Source organism: Juglans microcarpa x Juglans regia, chromosome 6D (assembly GCF_004785595.1).
Source record: "Juglans microcarpa x Juglans regia isolate MS1-56 chromosome 6D, Jm3101_v1.0, whole genome shotgun sequence".
Classification (NCBI taxonomy): Eukaryota; Viridiplantae; Streptophyta; class Magnoliopsida; order Fagales; family Juglandaceae; genus Juglans; species Juglans microcarpa x Juglans regia.
In genome coordinates, this window is record NC_054604.1 from 10753135 (window position 1) to 10758293 (window position 5159).

Consider the following 5159-nt stretch of genomic DNA (forward strand, 5'->3'; position numbering starts at 1 on the left):
AGTGGAATATATTTATTTGGTAATTTGCCCAACACAATTTATGGGATGAGTTGGGTTATTTTAGAAGTTGAGTCGAGGCCCATTAATATTTATTAAATACTCGACCCAGGAAACTATGGACAAATCAAAGAGATTATTTAGACTGCTTTAACCGGCCCAACCCATTTGTTAAGTTCATACACTATCCAAGACTTGGGCCCAAATATTTGAAATGAACCCCACCCGATTGCCCCAAGACCCAGACCCGTTTGTTCTAAACCGTGAGACCCCAAGTCCATTTTTTTTTTTTTTTTATAAACTTCACTCCATGCACGTCTCCATTCCACTGGAGTTCATGACAACACACTAAATTCCTACCTTCCTCATATAGCTAGGGTTTTTGGCTGAACAATTTGGACTTCCTGCTATAGCTCCCTCTAAAAGGAAGCACAAGTTTTCTAAACCCCATTGTGGTATCAAGAGAAAACCCCGTGATGAATTTTATAACAAAACTTATAAAAAAACCATTTTCTAAGCCATTTTCTAAGAAAAAGAAATTTAAGGATTTTTCTCAAGGAAAATGTTTTATTTGTGGCAATCCAGGACATTTTGCTGACAAATGCCCCCAGAAAGCCAAAAAAGATAAAAAACTAAAAAAGAAAATAAATCAGTTGAATATTGATAACAATGATAAAGAAGAACTATTTTGACTCCTAGAAATAGCTTCGTCTTCATCATCTGATATCTTTGAGTTCAGTTCTAGTGATTCAGAATATCACTCAGAAACTGAATCTCCAGATTCTACTAGTCCTAAGCTAGGTTGCAATTGTAATGATACTTGTTGCCAGACAAAGGGTAAGACAATTCATGTCTTGTCTAAATCTGAAGAACAAGAAAATATATTGCTAACCTTGATTTCTCAAATAATAAATCCTGAGCTTAAGGAAGAATATATTCTTAAGTTAAGAAAGACTATGGCTCGCCAAGAACCAGAGTCTTCTAAGCAAAGGATTAGTTTTCAAGAAACCTTGGAGAGATTTCAAAAGAAAAAACCCAAGGAAATTTCTACAAATGATTTACAACACGAAATAAATCTTGTTAAAAAAAAAATCTTTGAACTCAGATATGAGGTTAACAACATTAAGTCTGAAAATGAGATTTTAAAACAAGAATTTTTAGTGTTTAAAATTGATAAACAACTTGATCAGGACATTCCTTCTGACAATGAGCAAACAAACAATTCTGGTTCAAACCAACATGAGTTAGCTGCTGATAATCAGATTTGTTTGATCCATCATACCATTCCTCCAAAATGGTTTTCTAGGGTCACTATTGTTGTCACCCACGATTTTCAATTTTCTGTTGTTGCTATGATTGATTCCGAATCAGACCTGAATTGTATTCAGGAAGGACTCATTCCTAGCAAATATTTTGAAAAATCCTCTGAAAGATTATTTTCTGCAAATGGATCTCAGATGAAAATTACATATCTGACAAAGTGATTTTAGGCATTCCATTTATTTCTGCTTTATATCATTTTTTGACTGAAAAAGACGATATTACTACCGACCCTTTTTGTCAAAAGGTCAAATTCAAATTTGCATCTCGTCAAGAGATTAATCAAGATAAATGTTTGAAATTTTTGCTATTTACAAAAGAAAAACATTTGAATTTCCTTCAACAAGAAATCAGATACAAAAAGATTTCTGAACAATTATCTTCGCCAATTTTAATTACAAAAATTGATGATTTTAACAAGCGTCTTGTTTATGATGTTTGTTCTGATTTACCAAATGCTTTTTAGAATAAGAAGAAACACATCGTTTCTCTTCCCTATATCAAAATTTTTGATGAAAGCACTATTTCTTCTAAAGCCAGACCTATTCAGATGAATAGTCAGACTTTAGAATTCTGTAAAAAGGAAATTGCAGACCTTAAGAATAAGGGCATAATTAGAGACAGCATGTCCCCTTGGTCTTGCCCAGCCTTTTATGTACGGAAAAATGCAGAACTAGAAAGAGGTACCCCTCGTCTAGTCATTAATTACAAACCATTGAACAAAGTCTTGGAGTGGATTAAGTACCCTATTCCCAACAAAAATGACTTAATTCATAGGTTGAGTGATGCTGTGGTCTTCTCCAAATTTGACCTCAAGTCTGGGTTTTGGCAAATCCAGATAGCTGAGTCAGACCGGTATAAGACAGCCTTTGTTATCCTCTTCGGTCATTTCGAATGGAATGTGACGCCATTCGGTCTAAAAAATGCCCATAGTAAGTTCCAACATATCATGAACGATATTTTTAACTCGTTCTCTGATTTTACCATCGTCTATATAGATGATGTCCTTTTTTTTTCAAGTCTATTGATGAACATTGAAAACATTTAAACTCGTTTCTAGACATCATTAGACTTAATGGTCTTGTCGTTTCTGCGAAGAAGATCAAACTGTTTCAAACCAAGATCAGATTCCTTGGTTATGATATTTCTAAAGGGAAAATCAGGCCCATCCAAAGAGCCATTGATTTTGCCGACAAATTCTCTGATATTATTCTTGATAAAAATCAATTGCAGAGGTTCTTAGGATCTCTCAATTATGTTGCTGATTTCTACAAGGATATGATAAAACAATGTCGTCCTTTGTTCAAAAGACTTCGTTCCCATCCTCCTCCTTGGACAGAAATACATACAAACATAGCGAGGAAAATCAAAGCACATGTTAAGACCCTTCTGTGCATTGGTATCCCCACTTATGATTCTTATAAAATTGTTGAAACAGATGCCTCAAACATTGGTTATGGTGGCATTCTGAAACAATCTGTTTCACTAGGTTTTCCTGAACAAATTGTTCGCTTCCATTCTGGAACTTAGAATCCTGCACAAGAAAAATATAGTACTATTAAAAAAGAAATTTTATCTATAGTACTATGTATTTCTAAATTTTAATCTGATTTATTAAATAAGAAGTTTTTACTTCGAATTGATTGAATGAGTGCTAAATTTGTTTTAGAACAAGATGTTGAAAACATTGCATCAAAATATATTTTCGAACGATGGCAAGGTATTTTAAGTGTTTTTGATTTTGATATTCAATACATCAAAGATACTGATTATTCTATCCCTGATTTTTTTACCAGAGAGTTCTTACAGACACCCAACCATGAGCGTGAGCAAGAAGAAAGGAAAAGAAAAACAGAAACCCCCCACCTCCAATACCCAGTATAAAACTCATCAAGAATGAGTCTGGATCCCCCACTGTGCCCAGTGCCTCATCAACAGCACTGGATATTGCCAATAGGTTCACACCTCTTGATAAAATTGTGCAATCGGCGACCTTCGCGTCTATGGTTTCTACAGCTTTTGATCCATATGCGAAAGCAGTGTCATAAAAAATACATGCTTTAATTACTCCTCAGTTTTTCCTCCCTAAAGGAAAATCTGAATATATGAAGAAGCTATTTATTACTCATCTGTTTCATATAGAACCTAACCGTTCTAATTTAACAGATCTGTTCAAAATAGCCTCTTCCCATTTTCCCCCAATTTCTACTGGATACCTGAAGATTCCTCTAAAAATCTCCAGTATTTTGATTCTCACCAACTCTTTTGTCATAAAATCCATTTATGATAAGAATGATTCCACCAAACTAATCTACCACAGTGCTTATATCCTCCGAGTCATGACAGAGACCGAATGGGGAACAAAGCCATGCACTCCTAAAAGACTCTCAGACTCTACACTGAGTTATAATTATTTTGATTATATAACCGTTTGAAGACGTTTCATGTTCTTTTAGGTACCTGATATGAGCTATTTATGGTTCATCAATTTTGATACAAGATTCAAAGGAACTTTCCCTTATTGGTTTCTCCAATGATGGGACCAATTTGGTTTAATTCCAGATAATCTTCCTGAGCAACTCGCTAGAGCTTTTACATTCTATCAACAAGTTGCTGGTACAAAACTGAACCGGTATTCACAGATATTTCCTTATGAGCTCCATTTTTGCAAGAACTACAAACTACCGTGGATTTTCAAATGAACTTATGATAAAAATACTAATATAATTGACCGAGCTTACTTCACAAAATGGTGGGATAGGTTCGGATATACTGATAAAGTAATTAGCTAGATGATTAAAGATTTTCCTCAAGTCGCCCCTGATTTACAAGACAAAAAGGAATTTCCTGCAATTAAATCTGGTTACCTGTTCCTGAATACCCTTTAGTGATTCAGGCCCCTAATTCACCAACTGCTTCAGCAAGAGGAAAAACCACCAGCTTATCCTCTAAGAAATCTTCTAAGTCTGCTAAAGATAATATCCTAAAAAGACTTGGCAAAAAAGATTTAATAAAATTGCTTGAGCAACAACTGTCCAAGTCCACGAATGATAATTTTGAAGAAGATAATTCAGAAGCATCCTCAGAGGCTTTGTACAGTAACATATTTGGTCATGATTCAGAAGACATTCCAAAGCTGGAAGATGATTGACTACTACTTGAGTTCAAAGAAGACTACCCAAAGTCTACTTTGAGATGATCGTCGCCTAGTATCCAAAACAGCCGCCCCTAAAGACAGCTGGAAGATAACTAGACGACAGAATGTTATTTTATCATCTTGTGCCGAAAGTAGCCGCCCACAGAGATAGCTGGAAAGACACAATAATGACACCCTGAGCCCCGTGCTTAAACTGTTCCCACTGTTCACTCACGGATTGATTTACTGTTCTACTTTAATAATTGTAAACAGAAACTCCTTATGTTATAAAAGGAGGACCTCATTCTGAGCTAAGACATAACTTACATTCGAGAGAAACACTTCTGATCTTCTCTCCCTAATCCTGAGTCTCCTTATTTACCTTGATTTCTGTAAGTGCAAATTTGCACTACCTTGCACCTGTAATTACTTTAAACTTGTTAATTTTAATAAAACTTATATGTTTATTACAATTAATTTTGCATACTCATACATGCATATAACTAGTTTAACCGTCTGTTTATTTTGTACTTGCATAATTTAATTATTGTGCAATTTATTTTTCCATTCCATTCCTTCTCTTCTTCTTCAGTCAGTTTTGGCTTTTCTTTCTTTCTATTGTTTTGGTATCAGAGCCAATCTGGTATCTAATTGTTGTGAATTGTTTCTTCTTTGTTAAATTTATTTTGTTTTCTGACAACCCTCA